This window comes from Ochotona princeps, chromosome 20 (assembly GCF_030435755.1).
Source record: "Ochotona princeps isolate mOchPri1 chromosome 20, mOchPri1.hap1, whole genome shotgun sequence".
Lineage (NCBI taxonomy): Eukaryota > Metazoa > Chordata > Mammalia > Lagomorpha > Ochotonidae > Ochotona > Ochotona princeps.
The window spans coordinates 36,238,418-36,264,198 of NC_080851.1; the positions used below are offsets into that span (position 1 = coordinate 36,238,418).

General features: G+C 42.8%; 1 protein-coding gene across 1 annotated transcript in view; it reads left to right on the forward strand.

The window, feature by feature from the left end:
- Positions 1 to 1,836: 1,836 nt before the first annotated feature.
- DGKB (diacylglycerol kinase beta) overlaps positions 1,837 to 25,781 on the forward strand; it is a 633,251-nt gene continuing 609,306 nt past the window's right edge. The window contains exon 1 of the mRNA XM_036493711.2: positions 1,837 to 1,980. The gene's annotated coding sequence lies outside the window, so the exon portion shown is untranslated. The remainder of the gene's footprint in view (positions 1,981 to 25,781) is intronic.

A 25,781-nucleotide genomic window follows, 5' to 3' on the forward strand; every position in this document is an offset into this window, starting at 1 on the left:
GGAAACTTCTGAGTAATGAGTCATGAATGAAGAGCGACCCTCAGCTCTTGTGCGGTTTTCTTTGTCCCTTGTCACACCTTGTGGCTTTGTGAAGTGCATGGTTTCCTTGCATCTCAGTAACGCTATAGGCAGCGTTGAAAACTCTGATCATCTCCAGGTCTTGTGATGGTTCCAGGCTGGGTGTTTAGCCCTCTGCTTACTTTCAATAAGTAAGCCTAAGAAGCATGTGTCCCTCAGGGCTGTCTGAGGCCTTACGTTCTTGTCCTAGAGCTGCTAGTGTTTTTATATTGGAACAGAAGTAAAACCAGCAAAGCATAAACGTGATGCTACGGAAGTTCCAGTACTTTTGGATGTAGTCTGCACCACCAGAGGAAATTATGAAATCAGCCTTCTAACATCCACAAACTGGGCAAGGGGCACAGGATGTGGATTCTAACATTTGAAAATGTGGGGTCCTACTTACTTTCAGAGTATTGCATGACTTCAAAAAATAAAACATGAAGCTATGGCATTGCGTGTTACCATTTTAGTTCGGTTGGTTTTGATGAATGATATTTATTATATAACTGGTGAACACTTTATTCATCAGCAACAGTTCTGTGGTTGTTTTTGTCGGTTTCTAAGAGCAATGATTTGTCTTATAGGAACATGTCCAGGAAAAGACATATTGTATTTCAGGCTCCAGCTTCCTCTGAGCTTTCTTCTCTGTGTCCCCTTCTAATTTAATCCTTGTTGTTCAAGCGTGACCAGCTAAGAACATGCATGCCTCTTATGAAGGGTTCTGAGAACAAGATAGAAATAATTAAGTGTGCATTACAAATAACATCAAAAGGAATTAAGTTTATTTTTAGCTCAGGCAACTGAAGGCTGACAGCGGATTATAGGTGCCATTCAATTAAATCGTGCGTGTGTGTGTGTGTGTGTGTGTGTGTGTGTTTGTATCTTTCTGAGGAGTTGTTCCTGGACTCTGGTCTGCTGCAGGACAAACTCCTGAAGGCAAACTCCTGCTAGAGGCCGCCCGTCTTGGGAGGTTTGGGGCGTATCTTTACTCTGTGTGAGGCTCTGCTGAACACAAATGAAGGCGGGGGAATGAGTGCCCAGCCGAAAGAGAGAACAAAATCCACAACCAGCTGTGACAAGCAGTGGCTTCTCCACAGTTTGGGGCTGATGGAGAAGGACTGGTGTTTCGAAATCGCAGAGGGGATCCTATGAGGAGCGCCCACAGGCCTCAAGAGACAGAGGCTTCGAAATGAGATGCGCCCATGCACGTGGGTGAGCCAGTCACTGATGCTGGGACACAATTCTCTGGCGTAACTGGTAACTGCTTCACCTTCACCCCATCCAGTGCCCCCTGATTTAACAGACAGGATGCCAAGGCATCCCGTGGGTCTGTGCCCTGATTGGTCACCCAAGGATGCGGTTTTCCTCTTAACATTCAACTGTTCCTTGGCCCCTTCCCCCTCCCCCCCCCCCCCCCCCCCCGCCTTCCTCCTCACGCACTCCATCCTCTCCTTACCGCCCCTCCCGCTCCGCCCCACCTCCATCACCTGCTCGCAGGTGACCAAGTTGCAAGAGAGCCACAAAGTGCGCAACTGCCACCACGGGCAGAAGTGGAGATGGGGCAAGCAGGTGCTGACTGATCCAGGATCCGCCGCTGCCCGGAGTTAGCAGAGAGAGATACACAAGGTATTCAGCTTCTTCTTGGAGAGAGCTTGGGGACCAGAGCACTCCTATTGCAGCCCAGATTGGGTCACGGAGGTTCACACCTGCGCGTCCGACCGCAGCGGGGAGGCCCTGACTCCCGGCGGCCAGAGAGAGAGAGAGAGAGAGAGAGGCTGGGCTGCCGCCTGCAGTCGCGCAGGTCCCCGCCTCCTCGCCACACCACGCGCGCCGCGCAGATTTGCGGTCTCCACCGCGTCTGTATGCGCACCGAGGGCTCCAGGGGGGACGGCCGAGGCGCGCGCGATTCCCCAACAACAGGTATTCCCCGCCGGCCTGCTCGCTCAGGGCTCCTAATTCTGGGGCCATCGGAGCAGTCATCATTACTTTCTCTCGGAGATGACCACTGGGGTTTGGGAGGCTGCGGACAGACCTGGGCCGGCCGCCGCTCGGGGAAGCGGTGACCGACTCCGGAGCGCCTAGGGCACCAGGGACGCCCAGGCTCGGGAAGCCCACCACGCCCTCGTGCCCCCGGCCTCTGTTGGAGTTGCTGGGGACTGAGAGAGGTGTAGGTCGCGGAGGGGCTGCGGGCCCAGGCTGCGGTTCCCGCCCCGGGGCCAGGGGTGGCGGCCGTGCGCTGGAGAATGCTGCTGGGGCTGCTGCTGCTGCTGCTGCCGCCGCCGCCGCTTGCGAACGGAGTTCCCGGAGCTCCAGGGCTCGGGGACGCGGCGCCCGGGAGCTGGGGCAGCCCGGATCTGCGCCCGCGGCCCCGGCACCGGCTTCCTCGCTCGTGCCGCCTGCACCAACCACACTGCGGTGAGTCAGACCCCGGCGCCCCCGCGCGCAGAGAGGAGGGTTCCGGCCCGGGTGCCGCGAGGGCCAAGCCGGCGGGAGAGGCAGCAAAGTTGAGCAGCTGAGCTGTGGACTCTCTGTGCCCGGATTCAGGCGCGCGGTCGGTTGGTTGCCCTCACTGGTTTCCCGCTCCGGCGGCGTTGGAACCGCCAGATCCTTGCTCTTTAGTTGGGAGATGCTCCGGCATGGGAGTGCTGAGCTCCGAGGCTCGGGATGGATGGGTAAAGCGTTGGGGTTTGGTTCCCAGAAACTCGCTCCTTGCCTCGCTCTCCGGGGAATCTAGACCAGGGTTGGTTTGGATTTGCCCATGCCATCTGGTTAATCCGTAGCAAGTTTCATTGCAGGTTTATTTCCTAGTCTATAAGAAAAAGGTAGCACACGCAGCCAGACACTGAGGTTCTCATTACTAATGAGAAGAAAAAGGGAAACCATCCTGCTGCTCCAGCTGCCGGCAGGTGACCAGGCCCCAACCATGGCACCGGGGCGTCCTAACACCTCCTGGGCCCCAGTTTCTCACGCCAGTTTTTTGGTAGGATTTCAAAGGGGCTAAATTTTCACCTTCATGTCTCCAAAGAGAGAACTGTAAGTGTCGCCGCTGTGTTCACTTTCAGAATAGTTAAGGTTTAGGAAACTTTTTGAAAAACCACTTCGACCGGTTGCTCAAATTGCAGGTAACCAACTCTAAAAAAAAAAAAAAAAAGAAAGAAAAAGAAAAGAAAAAAAGAAGAAAAGAAAGAAAAGAAAAGAAAAACGAAAGAAAAAGAAAAGAAAGGCCGGCCAGCCAGTGCCAGCCCATTGTTAAGCAAATGCCCGATGAAATTTAAATGCAGACAGAATACTAAAGATATAATGGAGAAAAGAAGCCAGAAATAATCTAAACATGGTGAGATATCTAGGCAGGTCCTTGAGCAGAACAGATATTTACAATGGGGGCTGGGGAGACGTGGGAATAGAGAAAAAAGAAGAAAAGAAAGGAGCTGGACATGCGGAAGATGTGTTGCATGCAATTGTTGGACTTAGTTGGACTTAGGGGATGGAAAAATTACTACTACTATATTTTTGCCTGAGGAGGAATATTTTTTAAAGAGTAAGTTACCTAAAACTGGACCTAGATGTGCGAGCATTAATTCTATAGGATGAAGAGCAATCAAAATGGTTGGAGCAACTGTTGGCAGAGGCAGAGGATTCTGAATTTCTCCATCATAAAAAAGAGAAAAGCAAGAGTCACCCTTACCAGGTTCCTTCAGCTTCACCAATGCTATTACTCTTTCTCTAATCCACCTGATGGTCATTATTTTGGTAAAAAAATAATAATAATAATAATAATAAAGCCTAGCTAAGACGTGATTTGAGTTGTTTTGACCAATTGGCTACTCATCTTGAGATTCAGAGGCTAGAAAGGCTTACTTCATGTTTTTGGAATTATTGGAGTACCCAGTTTGCTAGAGGCAATCCGTGGCACATGCCTAATTTGTACATAAACTCCTCACGTGGCCTTGTGAATCACTGAGCAAAATATAATCTTGGGACTATATTTGTTATCATAGTGCATGTATGAGGGATATTTAAAACTTTAGACAGCAGTAAAAAAGGAAACAGCTATATAAAGACAGGCACTGGTTTGCAAGGAGTTCCCTGAACCACTGGAATAGATTGAGTAGCTGAAACTAAAAAAAAAAATCAGGCTGAGGTTTCTGATGGGACTCTACTAAACATCCCTTAAAAGACAGGAAGGCACTTAGTGGAGTTTGGTTCTGACAATGGTTTTGCTCCGTACTTTTCTTATCTTACTGATCAACAAATACAATGCCCGGGGAGAAGGTTTTCATAATCTATTTTGTTTAAAAGCAAGTTTGAGGGTTAAGCATTGGTAAGGTTTGCTGGGAAGCTGTATGAACTAGACGGAGCCTGAGTTGTGTTTATGTGTGCGTGCTACGGTGGCAGCAGTCCCCTGGGAGTCAGTCCGCCACTCCAGGAGCATCTGGCCCGCAGAAACTCCCAAAAAAACCACCCACAAAGAAGCTTCTCTCTCTCTTATCTACATAATTTCTGTCTCCTGCAAAACACTGTCACAGAAGCTGACCTCAACAGAGCGTGCCATGCCCTTGGTTGCCCCGAGCTGTTGACTATCAAGTAGGTTCAGCGCTCTGAATGATTTCCATGCATGACATTACCTGTCACATAATGAAAGACAGAAGATGGCCGTTGCTGTGAGCTTTGCAGAACACGCTGCCTTACAAAGAGGCATAGGAGAGTGATGAGTTTTGTTTTTGTTTTTTGTTTTTGATTTTTGTTTTTGTTTGCCATTTAGAAAAAAAAAAAATCTCAGAGGTAATAAGCAAGGTGCTGGAAGCAGCGTATTTAGTAAATGCTGGTCAGGATTGCCTCCCAGGGAGACCAAGTCTTAATTGCTTTGCTGCTTGTTTATTGCAGTGGCCCTCCATTATGCATGAAGCCAGAGTTTATCAAAGAGTGGGGGCTGTGGGTGGTGAGCGCTTCAGGACATTAAGACCAGTTATCAGAGATGTGCCTAATCCAATGATACCCAAGATTGGATCTACCTTCACTGGAGCCTAAATTAATGGCAGATCCAAATGCGTGTGCACTGAACACTCCTATCTCAGGCTCTGCTCTGCCTCGATCGATTGTTCAAATGAAACCGGGCTCTTACCAATAGGAGTTAATATGGGAGAAGGGAAGTTGGAAGACCCAGCAACACAGAGAGATAGAAAGAAAATGAGAGAATGACATGGAACAGGAGTGGTATCAAATTATGTCCGTGTTTAAGGGACACTCAAATCCTTCAAGGTGTTTGTGAAGTGCAAACGTTTAAGGTCCTGGAAAAAACCTCAGACTTGAGTAACATCTCTTGAAATAGTTGTAAGGTGCAATTGGGAAAATTAGATTATTCTTGACTTGAGATAATCTCCTTCACATAATTTTTTTCAAGAGAGAGAAAAATGGTGATTCAAAGAGAAGTGTGGGAGAAAGGTGGAGGTAAAAGATTGCATGGAAACATCCCGGGTTCTTGCATAATCATCTTCTGAAAAATTGCCAGGAAACGTAAGGCCATCTTAAACTAACGGGAATTAAAACAAAATAATTCATTTAGGTAGAATGTGCAGTGTTACAGTGGCTACTACAATTAATGTCACTTGTCTTTTTTTTTAAAAGATTTATTTATTTATTATTACAAAGTCAAATATATATAGAGGAGGAGAGACAGAGAGGAAGATCTTCCGTCCAATGATTCACTCCCCAAGTGACCGCCATGGCCGGTACTGCGCGCCTATCCGAAGCCGGGAACCTGGAACCTCTTCCAGGTCTCCCACGTGGGCGCAGGATCCCAAAGCTTTGGGCTGTCCTCGACTGCTTTCCCAGGCCACAAGCAGGGAGCTGGATGGGAAGTGGAGCTGCCGGGATTAGAACGGTGCCCATATGGGATCCCGGGGCGTTCAAGGCGAGGACTTTTAACCGCTAGGCCACGCCGCTGGGCCCAACTTGTCTTTTTTAATCACAAAAGACAAACACTAACAAGGGATAAAATGTAAATGTTATGGGCATACAGCCAAACAATATTTTAAGATTGGTATTTCTCAGCATGCTAAATTTAAACAGCTGAAATTCTTTTTAAAGTACTATGTGAGTCAACAATTTGAAATAACGGATTTGCCTTTTAACAGGGAATTTGTAGAGCATTGTACATTGGAAGTACCATGACCTTGACCCATTATTTTGGATTGGCAGGACACTGATCATAAAGGATGCCACGATCCCAAGTGCTCTTCCTTGCAAGATCAGAATAATCAATGATCACATTCCTTAGGTGGAGTGCACGCTCCTGGACCAAGTGTGGGAGGCTGGTGGAGCGCTGCACATCTGTCCAAGTCATTAGCCTTGAATCATTATCTTAGTGTTTGCGACAGCTCAGGTTGGGGTTGGTAACAGAGTTGGTTTTGAGCCTTGATGATACAATGTGGTGCTGAAATGATCCCTTTACCCATTGGCTGTTTTCTTTTATAGTTTTGAAGTGATGACAGTCACTTCCTTTGAGCTCTTACTACATGCCAGACACTTTTGTAACTGTCATACATATTTAGTCTTCACAATACCCTTATGGGACAATCCTATGGTTATCTTAGTCCCATGTTATGAAAGAACAAACTGAACAATGGCAGAATTGAGTCACTTGTCTGTGGTTACAAGGGGTTAAGAATGGAGATGGGATTTAAACCAGCAATTCCTGACCCTAAAAGACATGCCTTTAACTACACAATCCAGAGACTGTTACTACCTACCACTGGGTTATTATAATCCTTTAGAGTTCATGCTGTTTCGCACCTCCTCTATTGACTGCTGCTTGTGTCTCTGTTATTCATGTGTTGACACTCCAATCTCTTGATCCTCACTGTCACTGGTGTGCCTCACCTGGTGTGCACTGTGGTCCCTTAGGGTTTTCACTCTACGCTGAGACCTTTCAGGGTCCCCTTTGGAGTTTAACCCTATACCTCATAGCCTTCTCAGTGGCTGCACTGAGCTTCTTCCTGAACACTCCTGATAGGAAACTTTCATCGTTAGCTTTATGTATAAAATAATCTCAAAGTTCCATGAACACTTCTTCTAATAAAATGAGTTCAAGATTCTCAATCCATCCCCCAGAGTATTGTAGTCTTACCTCCACAGCACAAGGCCCTGAACCAAAAGGGTAGAGGCTTGTCTCACACATGCAAACTGTAAGGTCTGAGCCAGAGAGTGTGTGTGTTTCAATAAGTAGAATTCAAGGTTTGTTTATGATCACTCAAAACACATTTACTACTGCACAGAGCAACACATATTGATAATGCAAGGAGCAATATTTTGGGATATCATATATGATATATTTCAGATCACAAATTGAAAATTTTTTATGTTATCTAATTTCTTGTGTGAAGTTATGAGTGTTTATTTTCTCTAAAGGTAAAAAAAATTAGGATAAGTTGTTCATCAAAGTTATTTTCTTGTTTTAGAAAGAAACTTGTTCATAGTGTTATGAAATGGTGCTTTCTGATTGTTCCTGAAACTCTTATGTCCTTAAGGAAAGATATCTAAATAGGATGTTAATTTAGTCATGGCTGACAAATAGTGACTTATGCAAGCAGATATTTAATATCTCCGTATCACCAGAGAAGCAAGAAATAATGGTTAATGGGGAGAATGTCAACCCCCTTGATAACACTTACACACACGCACACAACACATCACACACACACTATATTCAGGGGCCTACACCATGATGTACAGGTTAATCCTCTGTTAGCTGCTCCACTTCTCATCCAGCTCCCTCCTTATGGCCTGAGAAAACACCGGAGATTGGCCCAAGACATTGGGCCCCTGTAACAATGTGGGAGACCTGGAAGAAGCTCTCCAGGTCCCTGGCTTCAGAGCAGCCCAGCTCTGAGCAGCCAGTGTGAGCCTTCGGGGAACTCAAGAAACAGGTGGGAGGAAGGTCCCTGTCTCTTTCTCTCTCTTTCTTTTAACTCTATTTTCTAAGTCAAATAAATATTTTTAAAAAGCATTTTCAACTTATGACAATGTGAATTCTACCTTTTAAATTGTCTTAATTACTTTCCATTAGTTATTTAACTATTATTTAATATGTGCTATCTGAACTTGAAATCACATAAGGGTTTCCAAATATATTAAAAAAAAAAAAAAAAAAAGGAATTTGGTCCAGTCACTCTGTTACCCTTTTCAATCCGTATGGGCAATCAGTCATCAGGCAAGGAGAGAATGAAGGGAGAAGTGTGGTAGTTTAGGGACGACTTCAGGCTCCCTTCCGCAGGGTAACTCAGTTCAAGGTGACGGGGGCAGCAGCTGGCCCTTCCTCTCTACCTGCTTTTACTTCCAGGTTCTATGGTGCTTGAACAGCTCACGATGAGATGGAGTCGTGGGCAAGGAGTGAAGAGATTATCCCACATGTGATTCCTCGATATGCAAAGAAGCCGATTTGAACTTTGCATTCTCATCTCAGGGCCGCTATTACAAGGTTATAACTTACTCCGTACACTCAAACTGCCTGCGTGTCGGTGCTTAGATGATCATGATCAAGTAACTGGAATTTTAAGCGTTAGATTTCTTCTTGAAGAAACAGAGATAAATAAAAATGGACTCCATTTCATAAAGATTCATGGTGTAATCATATATATATATAAAATATGCTATATATCTCATATAAATAACTGAATACATATTACCCAACACTCAAAAAATACTCATTGGCGCCTTAGTACTTTTTGATTTGGTTGTAATGTTGTTTCAGGAGTCTTAACAATACATAATGCATTCTAAATATTTTTTTAAAAAAAGATTTGTTTTATTTTCATTGGAAAGGCTTATTTACAGAGAGAAAGAGCTTCTGCCCATTGGCTCACTTCCCAAGTGGTTGCAAAGGCTGGACCTGAGCTGATCCGAAACCAGGAACCAGGACTTTCCTCCTTGTCTCCTACATAGGTGCAGGGTCCCAAAGCTTTGGGACAACCTCTGCTGCTTTCCTAGGCTACAATCTGGGAACTGATAGGAAGTGGTGCATCCAGGCCATGAACTGAGCCCTTATGGGATCCTGGAGTTTACAAAGCAAATATTTAAGCACTGAGCCATGACACTAGGCCCAGTGCATTCTAATTAATTTTAAAGTATTTATTTTAGTTTTTAAATACAAATATTTCATAAAGCCCATAAAATTACTTTGATATTACAATAACAACTCTCTGTGTAGGATAAATTCCTTTTTTTTTTTTCAAATATAACTTTTATTTTTTTGACATGGTTCCGTAAGCTAAAGGATTTTTTCCCTCCCAGTCTTCCTAACTTTCCTGGCCCCCACCATGCACTGATATCCCCTATATTATCATTCCTTAATATTTTGGCCAAATATTTTTATTGAGTTACAAAACAGAGGAAGCCATGAACGTATGTAAATGGCAGGGTTTAACTTCCCCAATCCTTACAAACTTTAATTCCTTTCTACTTACTTTGAAGCAATGAGGTTTTGTTTTTCCTTCTCTTTCATTCTTGATGCACAATCTTGTCATTCATGTGGTATACCAAAGGAGGTTCTGTTGTGTTCCCCATGCTTGTTCCCTGGTTTGTAGCCAAGCACCCAAGCACGCTGGAGAAGCCCTCCCCTGGGTGGGTGGAAAGCTGTGTTTACCTAGCTCATCTCCCTTCCAGTGACATGCAGGGTACTGTGTGAAAGCAGGCTTCAGTCCTTGACAAAGACAGAGAAGAGGAGTTTGTGGCTAACTTAGTTGCTTGTTTTGCTGAGATGGAGAATATAACGTAGTGTTTCTTTCTTGGCTATTGACCAAATACTTCCTTTGCTCTTCCCTTAATGAAAAGGAGGAATATGGCCTGAGAATTTTTCACTTGTCATGTCTTGTCAAGTGTGTGTTTTGTAGGTTTTAGGTAACCTCTTTTTAGAAGCTTATAAGATGCTTTTATGGGCAGGGGTGGTCGTGCAGTGGGTCACGTCCCCATCTTGGAAGCTGGCAGCCAATATTGGCATGCCCATTCTAATGCCAGCTGCTCTGACTCTGACCCTGCTCCCTGCCAATGTGCCTGTTATAGCAGTGGAAGATGATCCAAACACATTAAGTCCCTGCAGCTCACATGGCAGTCCCAGAACAAAACCTGCTCAAGTCCTAGCTGTTGAAGCCATTTGGGGAGTGAACTAGCAGATGGAGGATCTCCCCATGTCTCTCTCCTTTAATTCTGCCTTAGTCATAATTATATAGAGATTGCAAAACCATCTCCTTGTGTCCGTTTGCTGTTTTGGCCTCAGGGGCCAGTCTATGTGAGTGGGTGAAGGAAGAGGATGGATAGCACACAGGTGCTTCAGGACCCAGAGATCATATTTCTATGGAGTACAAAGGAGCAAATACAGCAATACCTGCCACTGGGGCTGTCTTAGCGTGCTGAGTCAAATAAAGAAGGTAGAGGGCCTATCTGTACTGGAAAGCATTGGTTTCAAGACTAGTAAGGACCACATCTACCCTCATCAGAATCCTTTGCCTGTCTTGTCAACCTGGTCTATGTGGTTGATTGTGAATATCAAAGGTGGCAGAGAATCCCTGAGAATTATCCACCTGAAGTAATCCTGAAAACCAAGACATAGGTGAGCCATGATGATTCAGAAGGTTCGAAATACCGAGCAAGACAGCTCCATTCACTCACAAACATGACTCCCACATTGCTTTTCCCTCTACCTTTCTATCTCAGCCTTATTCAGCTTTTAAAGATTAGAAAAATGCAAGTGCGTAATGTTGCTTAGTAACTTCTCTTGCCTGTCATTTTGGGCTGCACATTAACAACTTGTAACGTCCCCACACTTGTCCCAAATTACTGGGGTGGAGAAAGAGCACACAAGCTTATGAGTCACTTTACTTTCTTGTTGTTCTCGGCAGAGCGCTGAGCACCAGGAGAGGTGCTCAGTGGTTGCATAATGTTGTTTGTCACGGCATATGTTGGGGCTTTCTATTTGGCAAATTAGGGGGTTCTTCTGTGTCACCCGTTAAAGAACACCCAGCATAAAAACCATTCAGAAGAGAACGGCTGCTGTGGTTGGAGTCTGTAGTGCTGACTACATTGTATCCAGACTCTACCAGACAACATATTCTGAGAGTGAAGTGGGGAGGTTTTCAAGCTGAATTCAAGTGAAAATTCTGTCTTGGAGATATTTATAGCTTTATAATTCAAGGTACCTGCTGTTTGGGGTGAATTTGCTGCACAGGTGACAATATGATCTTTATGAGAACACTTTGGAAAGAACAGAAGCAAATGAAATAATGAATTGACTGAGCCCGTACTCACACAGCTCTTCTATGTGTTTCCATATGCCCCTCTATTCCCCAAATTAAGAAACTTTGTGAGACAAGAAAAGTCAAGAGGATTTCTCAGATTTGATGCATTTGGTAGTATAGCAATGCTGTAGTAGTGAAAATTTTGTCTCCACTAAGAATCATCAAAGTTACATTGAAGGAATTGGCATCTGTGTTTTAGCATCAGGGATGATAGTGGACAAAGAGAAAGTACCATGCTTGTTGGTTCTTCATTTTCTTTAAAGATTTATTTTTATTGGAAAGTTAGATATACAGAGAGGAGAGACAGAGAAGATCTTCTTTCCATTGATTCATTCCCAAGTGATCACAACAACCAGAGCTGGGCTGATCCAAAGCCAGGAGTCATGGAGCCTCTTCCGGGTCTCACATGCAGGTGCAGAATCCCAAGGCTTTGGGCCGTCCTCAATTGCTTTCCCAGGCCACACGCAGGGACCTGGCTGGGAAGCGGGGCTGCTGGGATTAGAACCGGCACCCATATGGGATCCTGGCACGTTCAACGTGAGGACTTTCCACAAAGCTACCACACCGGGTCCTTGTTGATTCTTTAATTCCTGTGTTGTTGACCCCAATGCAGTAGAATATAAAGTAAAGGGGCAGGTGTCCAGCCCAGCAGTAAAGTTGCCCGTGTCCCACACTGGGGTGCATGAGTTTGAATCCAGCCCTGACCTGCTGCTAAGGCTGACCCAGGGCGTCAGTGGTGACTGCTCAGTAATTGGCATCCTTACCACCACTATGGGAGACCAGCTTTGAGTCTCTGACTCTCAATTTTGATGTCACCAGCCATTCTACACATTTGGGGAATGAACCAGTACATGGAAATGCTTGCTTGCTCTCTCATTCTTTTAAATGAACCTTTAGAAACAGTAAAATATCTTTAAAAATCCAAACTCTGTTAAAACATAAGGAAAACCTTTTGAAGAATGCAAATGTATGTCTTTAAGGAAAAGACAAAGACCTTTTCTTATTTATTTAATCATCAAACAGCATTAAGTTGTCTTCTATTTTAAGACTCCCTGTCATCCTTACTTAGAAATGTGTATCTGGAATCTCCAGGAACAGGATTTAAAACAAATTCCCTGACCTTATTTAATCACAAAATAACTCCTTCTGGGATCATTTATTAATACATCATTTAAAACCCTAGAGTATAGTTTAGGAAGGACTGGTCTTTGCACTCAATGATTAATTTAAGTTTGTGAATGCCTGTTATACACCAGAATAATAGATCCTGGAAAGAAAATTATGAATGATTCTGAAACCTGAAATCAAGAGGCTCCTAAATTGAGGGATGGAAAAGTCCCATTGATGTAGAAATTATGATTCTGTGGGCGATGGAAGTGAGCATGTGTTGGTCTAGGAAAGAAAGAGAGTGATGGACCGAGAAATTCACAAGGTCATTTAAAAGTTAACTTGGGGCTTGAGGATAGACTAAAGCAGCATTGATTGCATCTGAATATCTCTGTCCTTTAACCCTTCTCAATATTCCTGTGACATATCCAGCATACCTTCCTTTTAAAAAAAATGTCTCATTCATTTGAAAGTCAGAGTGAGAGACAACAGAGATCTTCCATCCACTGGTTCATCCCACAAATGGCTGCAAAGGCTAGGGTTGGACCAGGCTGAAACCAGGAGCCAGGATCTTCTAGGTCTCCAGGTGGAAACCAAGCACTTGGGCTATCTTCATGGCATGGTATTCCCCAAGTGCTATAGCAGGAGTTTGGATCAGAAATGGGGCAGCCAAAACTCAAAATGGTGCCCATGTGGGATGCTGGTGCCACAGGCGGCTGCTTTAGCTGCTGCTCCACGACCCAGGCTATCAGGTATAACTCTAAAGTGATAAGTTAGGTATATGAGTAAAGAGATGATTAATAACTAGGAAAATATTTATATTGAGAGAGAACTGGCATAGGATAGACACTGGGGACTTTAGTATAGATAAGAATCTCTGAGAACATAACGGAGTGAAAATCAGGAAAACTGAGAAATATATTTGATGTACATTTTAATATTTTTGGAGTGTATTGAAGTAGAAACATTTGCAAAGAATGAAAATGAATTGCCAGGGAGGAGGAATAAATGAGTGGCTGAAAACTGTGACCTTTAAAGGTTAGGAAAATGTCCTGTAAGAAACACAAGGATGTAGCTGAGAGGTTAATTGAGATGAGGACTGAGAAATGTCCCTTGGTTCTGCACACAGATGCTGCTGTTGATCTTAGCTGAAGATGTGCTGCTGCAGTTATGGGGGTGAAACCCAGAGGAAATGTGTTGAATGAGTAGGAGTTCAGGAAATAGAGAAAGAGTGACTCACTGACAGAGTTCATTTATAAAGGCTCAGGGGAAACTGTTTTGGGAGAATAATTGAAATTCTAAGGGCTTTTAGTTTTCTGAGATTGGAGTTTTGAAAGCACAGTTAAGCATATGTGAGAGGTCAAAATGACATAGCATACAAAGAGGATATATGTCTGAAGGGCAGCAGGGAATGTGGGATTAAACATGCAGAACTGTGGAGTAAGGGTTGACTTCAACGCAAACAATAGAGGGAGGGAAGACAGTTGGAATAAGCGTGTTAGGTTTCCTTAATTTTGTGTAATTTGAAAAAACGTGCTGAAAATTTTACACTTTTAGATTAAGCTAAAGAATGTATTGGGCTGTGTCTCTTGTGCTACAATCTGGGTGATGGGGAAGCAATCTGAGTAGACAGTCACGAACTCAGAGTGATAAAGGTTTATGCTAATGCATACCTAACTGTATTCTATGAATGGCATGTTGCGTATCTTTCAAGACATATGGTCTTATTTGCTATTAATTTCCTAATAATACCGCCTACCTCTAAATATCTCATAACATCCTGCTTAACTGCTACAGATTTGACAGACTAGAGAACAACATTTTTTGTGTGTGTCTTTCTCCTGTCATTATTAGGACTGGTTAAAATATGTGGGTAGGCTAGTAAACTACTCATAATGAAAAGCCCTTTGTCACCCTACCCCCGCTGATATTCCAATACAGTCCATGACTGCACTCAGGGTTTTGGGATCATGTGGCACTAAACCCTTAAAACCATGAAGTATAATACGCTAGAATCATATGGGTCTTTTTTCCTCCTGCCAGCCTGCAAGAATATCACTTTGTTGAGTGACTTATTCTATTTTCTCTCTCCATATTGCGCAGGCAAGATGCGTTTTACTGTACACGTATCTCTCATTCTGCTTTATGGTCGACAAAATCAAAGGACAATTTGGCATTGCATTTTCACTTGGGGTGTTGAATGCTATTTATTTATGTTTTTTAAATATTTTATTTATTTTATTGGAAAGGCAGATTTACAGAGAGAAAAAGAGACAGAAAGATCTTCCATTCATTGGTTCACTCCCAAAGTGGCCACAATGGCCAGAGACGGGTAGATCTGAGGCCAGGAGCCAGGAGCTTCTTCCAGGTCTCCCACACGGGTGCAGGGTCTCAAGGCTTTGGACTATGCTCTACTGCTCTCCCAGGCTTCCAGCTGGGAGATGAATGGGAAGTGGAGCAGCCAGGACACAAACCAGACGCTATATGGGATTCCATTGCTTGAAGGAGGGAATGCTACCCAATTGAGCCATTGCACCGGGCCCTATTGAATGCTATTTAAACACAAACAAACATGCAAACACACAGCATGAAAACTGAGAACATAAAAAAATTGATGATCTTCCATCTCAGTCTGACCCCAACCCAGTGAGCTTTCTCTGTGCCCATGTTTGCCTTCTTCTCTGTTCCCACAGCAACATTGTCATAAAGCTCTGCCACCATGGACATCCTGAATATCGTAACTTCTTTCTCATCGGGATCCTTATGTATATTTGGGACAATATCATCTAAACACTGAATTATGGCGGGATTTTCATTTAAAATGATTACCACTCGCAAGCTTTCAGCTCTATTTTTCAACCAACTTTTCTGCATGCCTTGCTTCCATAGTAAGCTTCCTAGCACGGTTCCCCTTCCTCCGTCCAGGAACAACGTCTTTTTTCCGCTCTACTCTCTGCACCTGAACGTCCTTTGACATTAAGCTTCCTAACCTACCCTTTATGTCAATGCTGTTCCCTTCACATGCTCTCTCACCATGATGTATGTGTGTAACTTTGGTTCTACACCCGTTAGAATACTGCCTCAGCACAAAACAAATATGTAAAATGAACAATAAGTGGACTCTAACGATTTCCCTCATGATTGGGGCTGAGAAATTATCCCATAAGGCACATCTTTAGATCAGCAGTGCTTTAATACTTTTGTCTATTCTACTTAATGAATAAGGAGCCATATTTTCTACTTCCTGAAGTGTAAGACACCTGCTCTTAGTCCCTTTATGTGTGTGGCATTAATTCTGAACTAACCTATGCCTGTTAGTATTTAATCTTTTTTGAACGCAAGAATAACACATCTGTTACATATTGTTGAGATAATATTCAATCATGTTATTATTCCGTTACAAAAACGAAACCAAGTATTGTAATGTGAGCTCCATTCCTTTATCAGTTTATATTAAGGCATTTGTATTTTGTTTTGGTTTCCTCTGCATTCTGTGAATTGATCATTGAGATTCAGATTGTGGAACTGGGTATAAAGAAGGGAAAAGATGAAGGTTATTTTCGGTGTTTGGAGAGAGCCCTGTGAGTTCATAGAAAGTAAACAAGAGGCTAGGAGGTGAAATATGTGGGAAAAACAGAGAATGACGTGGACTGCTCTCCCAGTGCTGTGTTGCCCTCTCGGGTTTGTTTGCATGCTCATGTGCCAATGGTTGCAGAAAGAAGGTATTTTCTCTAGCGCTGCAAACATCATGAGAACTGCGAAAAATGCTTAGAAAGGGTTTTTAAGCTGATTTCCCAGTTTACGAGTGGCAGTTCCTTTTTCAGGGTCTTGGTTTCCTTTAGCCCTATCCTGTCTGAGAATCTTTCCAAAGAAACAAATATCATCTAATGAGATAAATGAAAGTTTCTGGGTGGAGCATAATATCTATTAAACCGTAGCATGCATTTGCAGCAACGCTCTTTTTTTGTAAGTACACAGTTTCCATTTATCTGGAGCTTCAGAAATCCTAGACTGATAGTGTCTCTGAAGTAGCCTTTGCATTTCGAATGTTTCTTTTTTATGTCATTTCACTTAAGCAACATAAATAAGGTTAGCCATGGCCTAAAAATGTTAGACTCGGCCGTTTTGCTAGGAACACATTATCGTATATGCCCTCATGAATTCCATCTAGGGGACTTTGAAAGGATGACCCCACAGAGAAATGCAAGCTCTGTGAAATGAGACTTCCAGGCGGAAATTACATAGATTTGTATAATTAATGAAATGCTGATAAGCTCTTGGAGTTTTATTATACACATATAATTTTATCTCTTTTTATTGATTTTAGACATCTCTGAGAGTGGCTAATGTGTTATGGATGGATTTTTTTTTTTTTTTTTGGACAAACAGGAAAACATGGAAAATTTTATCCCTAGAAAGTATTCCTTTGATAGTCCATGTTGAAGATGGCGTCTAGGTCAGCAAAGTTAAACTTCCTTTTGTCTTGTATTTCCACACCCCTCCAGTTCTAGTTTAGTTTCATCTGGCTGCAGCAGGATTTTAGGCCCTCACATTAGGACTCTGTTTTTCAGCTTCCATTTTGCAAAGGGCTTGAGTGTGAATTTGTCCCTGTGAGGGTATCTTTTTATTTTATTTTATTTTTTTTTCATTGTGGCAAGTAAACCTGGGTGACTCATTACTAGCCTAGGAATTCTGTTCCCTGCTAGCTGGAGATGCAATTTCCTAGACTGAGTGCCAATTTGTGATCAGCCAGAGCTGGAGCCGCTGCACTAGAAGTGTGGAGGTCTGGAGGAACATGAACATGTAAGACCCAGAGTGTTTAGTTATGGGACAAGATAAGATGACACCAAAATGCATGGGTTGGTCCTTTATTGCTTCATGCCATCCTGTCAGTATGGCTGGCAGGATAGGAAACATTTCATCTGCTGAAAGTCCACTGGTTGTTTAAAGTATCGATCACAGGCCATACAAAATTATCAACTTGAAGTTTGGCACTGCTATACATTTGTTGAATTTCAAGTCCTGACCTTGGTTACCATGGCAGGGCCAGACCAAATGATTCGACTGGCCTTGCATGGCTTGTGGGCCAGACATTTACCCCTGCAGAAGTTCAAATTGTTGTGTTCTATGCTTTGTAGACTAGGCGAGATTTTCCCTCTTAAATGGGAAGCTGGGATGAACTTAGGAATTTTGCTTATGTGGAATAAAACAAAATTATAAGCAGAGTTTACACACTAGCATTTTTAGTTGCCTGTTTGTTCTTTGCTGGAAATACTTTCTGGCATGCTAGTAAAACAAAGTGAATGCTGAGCATAGTTAAGTCATTATTCTCATTCTTACACTGTTAGAACCTGGACTAGCTTTTTTGTTCCACACAGTTGAAAGTAAATCGTGACACCATTGAGTAGGGCGTCATATTCATGACTACTCTTGTATCATATAACTCCTATTTCTTGCTTGTGACAATTTCATGAGATGTGTCTTTCTTCAGATCATACCCATCCAAATGCATGCCCTACAGGCTTGCTAAATATTTTTGCAATATTTATGCTGAGAAAAATCCTGTCCAGCCAGGAAATAGCCCACTTACCCAGCCTGCATTTAGATGCACTTCCAGTTTTAACACAAAAGAACACAAAAAGTCCACCATGTGTAGCTATCTTTAAAACTGAACTTCAGAGGGATCTCCGCTGTCACCAATTCCAGTTCTCCAAAGTTTGTTTACTCAGTGATGAAAACAGAAACCGATCGACGGGAAGATTGGAGAATAAACAAGTAACCTTATTCAGTCTTTTGTCTGTATTCCGGTTTTACCCCACCTTTAGATCTACCAATGAGTTTCTTTTATAAAGAGCTATTTTATTTGTTTGAAAGACACAGTTTGGGTGGGGGGAGACAGAGACAGAGAGAAAGTATCTTCTACTTGCAGTTTCTCCTTCAAATGCCCCTAAGACCATAAGAGCTGTTCATGGTCCATGCTGAGACCGTGAACCAGGAACTCTTCAGGTCTCCTACATGGATGACAGGCATCCATGTACCTAAGCCATTGCCATATGCCTCCTTGAGTATGCATTAGTAGGCAGCCAGAATCAGGAGTCGAATGGGGATCCAAGGCCAGCATCCCAATATGGGATCCTGGCGTCCCTATCTAATGCCATCTTAACTATTCGACAAATATCTGCTATATAAGGTTATGCATTTTCAGTGACGCTATAACCTTCCTTCTGGTGTGCAGATGTGCAGCTCATTCACACTAAATATGAAAAGGCGGAGAACCAATCCATCAAGTTTGAAGAAACCCAGTGGAGAAGCGCAGGGCAGAGGAGGGCTGATATAAAGGTGCAATGCTGGCATGGGAAGGAGAGACACGCTGGGTGAGGAATGTATCAAACAGCCTGCTGTATCAGACTGTTTCTGTGCCTCTCATCCCTTAGCCAGTTATGATCTGCCATCAACACGAGCGACTCCCCAATGGACTTTGCAATCAACTAATGGTTTCCTGTTGACCACATGCACTTATCTTACACCAAATTCTATCATCTTAAATCTTGCAATTTAAAGATACTTATTAATTTTCGTATTAAAAGACAGAATGCTTGGAGGATATAAAGGAGAGAGAGAGAGAGAGAGAGAGAGAGAGAGAGAGAGAGAGAGAAAGAGAGAGAGAGAGCCCATTCACTTATTCACTCCTTTTCTAAATGCCCACAGCCACCAAGATGTAGACCAGTCCAAACCAAAAGTCTGGAACTCCATCTGGGTATCCCACAGAACACTTGAGATCTGTCATCTGCTGCCTCCCAGGAGGCATTAGTAGGGATTGGCACTGGAAGCAGAGGAGCTGGGATGTAAATAGGCCCAGTTAGACGGTATTCAGGCATCCAAGAGGCAGCTTAATATGCTGCATGGCAACACCCACCACACAGTTACTACTGCAACTTGCTGCAGCTCCATCCTCTTTCTCATTAAGACTCACTACTCTGACATTTTTATTTACTTAGACAGTCAAACATCATTTAGCAAGGCAATGGAAAAACAATGCAGAACGAACAATAAGTAGTTTGTGTCCACAGTGAGTTTTCAGTCTAATGACAATGTTCATAACTACCTGTGAACTGACTTAACGAATGCATATTATGCACCTTTGCCTTTCCAGGTTCTATGCTAAACACTGGAAATGCAGAAAAAAAGAGTAAATCAAGAACTTCAATTTTCTTGAAGGAAATTAAAAATTAGCTATGTAATATAACTTCGTGTATAAAACATGAAGAATATAAGTAGCAAGAGAAAAACGAGTGAGGGAGAGTGGGTGCTATTTACATATGGTGTTAATTTAGAAGTATATCTCATTCTTCTATGGACATATTGTGTTTGGAGTGCCTCTAAGATGTCCCAGTGGTGATTAGTAAATGGTCGGGCACATGAGGCTAAAATTAAAGGGAGCTGTTAAGGGTGAAAATATGGGAGTGGTGTGGGAGCTGTTGGAGACCTGGAACCTGGAGTCATCAGCCAGTGACTGAACATATGTGCAAGAGGGTCCGATGTCAGAGCTTGGTGAATCAACTCGTTGTTCTAGACAAGAAGTGGGGAATCTACAGAGGTAGGTGGGAAGGGGAAACAAAAGAAAGCCAAGTGTTCTCAGTGTGTTGTATGCCACAGGCACATGTATTTCAAGGCCAGGCAGCCGTTGGGCTGGACAGTTAGGACACAGCTTGCTGGGCTGGTATGCTGAAACAGGGCAATCCACCAGTTGTGACCAGAATCCGTTATCTAAGGGAAAAGGTGGTTACTGACTGCTCCACCTCTGATCCAGCTCCCTGCTAAGGCACATAATAAGCAGCGGAAGTTAGTTCAAGTATTTGGATCCCTGATGCCCACGTGGGAGAAGGTGATGAAATTCCTGGCTCCCGACTTCCTCCTGGCACAGCTTGGACCATGGTTGCCATTTGGCGGAATGAACTGAGTGATGGATGGAATATTTCCTTTTCTCTGGTTCTGCTTGTCACTCTACCTTTCAAATGGATAAAGAAACGAGAGATCTTGGGGTTGGCATTACAGATAAAGCCATTGCCTGTGGAACTGCCCTCCTACATGGACAATGCTTTGAGGCCTTACTGCTTCATTGCTGATCCGGTTCCCTGCTAACATGCCTGAGGAAGAAGTGAAGGATGGCCCATGGCACTGGACCTATGCAACTTGGAGAAAGCATCTGGGTCTTGCCTTCAGAATGACTTGTTAGCGCAGGCTGTGGCACCAATTGAGGGTGTAAATGAGCTGATGGAAGAACTCACTCTCTCAACCCTGCCTTTCAAATAAAAAACACATTTTAAATAACTAAAATAACTCTTGAAAGAGTTGGCCCACATCAGAGTGACAGAGCTCCAGTCCCAGCTCCATGTCTGATTCCAGATTTCTGCTAATGGAACCATGAGAGGCCATAGATGAAGGATTGAGTTTTTTGGTACAAAGCACATATGTGGGAGAGTTGAATTGGGTTCCAGGTTCCTGGTTCCAGGGTGACCTGGTCCACTTCTCGCTTGCATTTAGAGAGTTCATCAGAAGACAGCAGGTCTCCTTGTCCTCTGTGTTTTTCTGTCTCTTTGCCTTTCAAATAAACAAATAATTTTTTTAAAAAATTAAATAAAATTGCTACCAAGGAGGTCCACAAAATGTGGCATATCCTCCAAGTGGAAAAATGTTGGTTTTGCTGACGTACAAGAGATGGTTTTGGTGGAATGGTGGGATAAAATGTCAGGTAAAGCAGACTGCAGTGTGAATGATTGTCACTGATGTGAAGAGAGAACAAATGTGAAAACCACACCAACAAATTGGAAATCATAATGGAAATGTACTGAATGTAACAGTATTGTTGGATTCACTCAAGAGAGTATAAAGGGCTTTGTGAAGAAGTGACTATAAACTCAAGTCCAAGGGATGAGTCAACATTAACTAAATAACAAAGAGACAAAACCACATGTATAAAGCTTTCTCAAGGCAAGTGTCAGAGCTGAAGAGACTATTGGAGTGTGAGATGAAATGGAATTCAAGTGGCATTACTTTTTGTCTTTGGGTAGAGTGCTGGCAGTAAATGGGAGTCTAAGCTATGTGGCCAAGCTAGTGTGTTTTGCTGATGAGATGCTCTCACTGAAGTGTGTGGGATAAATCTGAGCTCAGTTGGCAGGCAGTTGGTCGGCCGTCAGCCAGGCTTGGTGGTTAAGTGAGGCTGTGGTGGGGATGGTGTGAATTGTGAGAAAGGTGCATTTTCGTGATGTCTTCAAAATGAAATCGACAGGAATTTGACAGCCTTACATGAGTCTGTGAAGTCCATACTTTGGACCAACTGAGTGAGCATTAGAGCCCTGCTCTGTCTCTTGCTGTTAGTTTTGGGTTTCTTGTGAAATGTCTTTCATCACAGTGGGCTTTGGGTACTTTGGAGTCATTCTAACACTCCTACTAGATTGTTCTGCCCAATACCTGAGGAACAGCATGATAAGAGTCCCCCACATTCACCCATGTGCTCCTGTACTGGTTGGCATTTCCACAGCTTTGAAATACCCTTTCTTTCCCACATCTGTCCCATTTCTGTTTTTCAGCCAAATTCTTCCTTGACATCCTGATTCCTTTCACATTTTCCTCATTCTTCCCATTTCTGTCCCTGTCAGGTTATTTGGACTTCTAAATTTTACTTGACTCCATTCTACCCATCAGCCTGTTGTGTGATGTCTTCTATTTTCGGTCCATTCCATGGTTGACACTGTATCTCTACCTTTGTGACAAATTCTTCCATGCAAGATTTTGGTTTCCCTTATTCCATCTAAGTGACCTGCAGAATATTCCTGAAATGTAGGTGAAACATACACACACAATACCAAACTGTACTTCACCTCACCTTGTCATAGTTGCTACCTAATGATTTAGTACCATTTGTTTTAAATCCTCACTTTGGTACCTACTAACTTGGTGATTTTCATTAAACTATTAATCACAAATTTTTATTTTATAAATAAGATTAATCATAGCACATCACTTGCATAGCTACCTGAATGCCAAAATTCATTGGATTCTCTTAGCAGGAATTTAAAATAAAATAATGTGGTTCCTGTTATTACTCCACTAGGCTTCCTCTATGTCACATCCAAGAATGCTGGTACATATAGCTGCCTAAGGAACAAGCCTTTTATTGTCTGTCCGTGTCCCTTTGTACTCCTTGTATTCATATGCCTTGCATATTTTTTCTTTCCTTTCCTGGATTATTTTCCTATTACTGTCTAAATGCATTAATCTTCTCTAGGAATAGCTCTGTTATCCCTCTGTCCAGGAAACATTTCTTTGTCTCCAAGCCCTTTCCCCTTCCCCAACCCCAGGTTCTTTTAAACATGTTATTCTGCATTTTGCCACGTATCTTCTTATCCTTGCATATGCGCAGCTTTATTTTATCTCCTATGGTACCATGGTCTTCCTCACATAGGAAGTTACATGTGTAACACCCACAGCTTTCGTTACAGTATTTGGCAATAAATATTGGCAATGTCAGTAGGCAATTTCTTCGGCCACCTGTGCATTGCTCTTTATTCTTTGCTTCTGCATGCACTGGCATGGGTACAACTACAACAAAGAACATGAAATTACCTGGCCCATATGTTCTTTCTTAAGACGTGGAGCTTTCACATTACCCATCTTCTAAACCAGCCAGGGGCAGTGCTTTTTCCTGTGTCCCCGAGAACTCTAGATGTGATCAAACAGCCCCTCTGGCATAAGCGGGGTATCCCTTTCCTCTCCACTGATTTTACACCAGTTGAAGGAGGCACTCTCTGGATAGCCGACGGAGCACCAGCTTCCTCCTCTTCCACCCAGACATTTCCAATAATTGACTTCTGAAAAGCAAATCGGTGCGAAGAGGATCCTTGATCTCTCTTTTTGCTTCCTGTCTCATTTCCTCTGGCCTAACTTGGGCTGAGCCATGGCCGTTCTTTTCAGGATTGATTTCTTCTTTTATTCATGGCTGTACTTGGTGATTTACAGAACCTGGGATGAGGGTTTATTTTCCCCTCTGAAGGTTTCGGAGATTTTTTGTTGTCGGAATCTGGAAAATGTGCTCTAGGAGCAGAGTGATAAATTGAGTGCTGCTTCAGAGAAGGCAGGCTGGCAGGGAACATATTTATCTCCACGTCTGTGAGGAAAGTAGGGTAAGTGCACATCATTTAAAAAGCTTGGTGAAGACTTTGTAAGGTAACAGAAGAGATTCGTCTGACCTGGCTCCCACCCATTTAATTTCTTTATTTTAAAAATATTTATTTTTATTGGAAGAAAAGCAGATCAGATTTATAGGGAGAAGAAGAGACAGAGATTTTCCATCCGCTGGTTTACTCCTCAAATGGCCATCATGACCAGAGTTAAACCAATCCAAAACCAGAAGCCAGGAGCCTCTTCTGGGTCTCCCACATGGGTACTGGGTCCCAAGACTTTGGGCTGTCTTTGACTGCTTTCCCACGCCACAAGCAGGAAGCTGAGTGGGAAGTACAGTACCATTTGAAACCCCGGTGCTTGCAAGGTGAGGATTTAGCTGTTAAGCCATTGAGCCAAATTCAATCAATTTTATTTCTATCTTAGGATATGAAGAGTCAACTGAAATACATAATCATTCACAGATAATCTACTTTTGCACAAAAAAGTGTAAAATTTAGGAAAAGCCAGAAGCTAAGTGGTGATTAAAGTTTGAACATGCCACTTGTACAGTAAAAACGAAATTGATCGGGGGAAGCATTGATTTGAGCAGACGAACCATAGGTAACTGTGCCTACCAGAGCAACTATGTACAGGGAAAGGAAGAAATTGTGCGAGGAGGGACAGAAAACAACTGTAGACTCCGAAGAACCATCATTATGCGTGTATGATTGCAATATACTAAATATTTTACCTGGTAGTGTTTTTATATGGAAGGAATGTGTTTGTGTACCCAAAAATGACATTTTCTAACTTTCATAATTTTTATTGTACACTTTTGACATACAAAATGATACTTCCGTAAATGTATACAGTATGTCATACTCAAAGTGGAATACTTGACACTATCACTGTATTCAGTTTTAATAATTCATTAGACCAATACATTAAAAGCGTACTTTATTGTGGGTCAGAATGTTGTATCTCAAGATTTATATGCACAGCATCCAAATCGAGTCAGACTAGTCAGTGTCTCCACTTCCTTATCATTATTTTGTCTGATAGACTTTCAGCTCCTCTCTTTTACTTGCATTTTTTACCCTTTTCTTTAAAACAACAAGAACAAAATCTTGGCTATATTCTTTCATCAGTTGTCAAGTAGGCATAGGTGTATTTCATACAGAAATAGAAGAGATGAGAGGTCATTTAATTTAGCCATTGTTACACCTGCCTTACACATCAAAATTGAAACCTCTGCTGAATTCCTGATCCAGCTCATTATTCTAGCTTTGTGACCATGAAGCCTCTGGAATGCAGTTATGATCGTTGAAGCAGTCAGATTCCTGCTCTCCCCCTGGGCGGCCTACATTGAGTTTCTGGGTCCTCACTGACCCTAGTCTGGCTGCTACAGGCGTTTTGGTCACACACCAAAAGAGAAGAACTCAAACACACACACACAAACACAACACACATCCTCCATCTCACTTTTTTCCTCTTTGCCTTTCAAATAATACAAATAGAACTTTAAAAATAGAACTATCAAAGACAAAATCAACCATTAAAAATAGGAAATGTAATGCTACCTATGAACCCCCAAGTCTACCGCATCCCGACCTGTACTCTGCTATTATGGGAAAAGGAAGTTTTTTGCTTGTGTGGGACTCATAACTTTAGTATGTACTCTGGTAGTTAAACTGTACTCTTTTGTGAATTAGCACAATCCATTACTCATTTTCATTTATTCTCTGATTTTTCACCTTTTAGATTCTCCGCTGCATCCATATTTGGTGCCTGACTTTTCAAGCCCTGAATTGGCTCTTCTCCCCATTAATCATTCACTGAAATGTCTTACCTAGGAATCATCCATTAAAGCAGTTTTTTTTATATAGTACGACTTCCATGAATTTACAAAATGAATTCATTTCAGGGATTTTTTTTAAGATTTATTTTAATTTTATTGTAAGTCAAATATACAGAGAGGAAGATCTTCTGACCATTGATTCAGTTCCCAAGCAGCCGGAGCTGAGCTGATGCGAAGTCAGGAGCCAGGAGCCTCTTTCGGGTGCGGGCTCCCAAGGCTTTGGGCCAGCCTCGACTGCTTTCCCAGGCCACAATCAGGGAGCTGGATGGGAAGGAGGGCTGTCAGAATTAGAAGTAGTGTCCACA